Consider the following 228-nt stretch of genomic DNA (forward strand, 5'->3'; position numbering starts at 1 on the left):
ATTTATTCTGCCTTCCCTTCTCATTGCCGTTTATTCCTCCTTCTTTCATTTACTGTGTTTTCATGTTTCCCGCGTGTGGAACGCAGTTGGAACTGCATCCTGTGGTGTAATCATGGGTTTGTCCCGATGTTGTGATTCCTCTGTGCTGAGGTCTGATGGCGGTTCGAGGGATCAGCCTCTGCGTCTGTCTGTTTGTCTATATGCCCATCTCTGCATATTCCACGGGAG

Source organism: Penaeus monodon, chromosome 34, assembly GCF_015228065.2.
Source record: "Penaeus monodon isolate SGIC_2016 chromosome 34, NSTDA_Pmon_1, whole genome shotgun sequence".
Classification (NCBI taxonomy): domain Eukaryota; kingdom Metazoa; phylum Arthropoda; class Malacostraca; order Decapoda; family Penaeidae; genus Penaeus; species Penaeus monodon.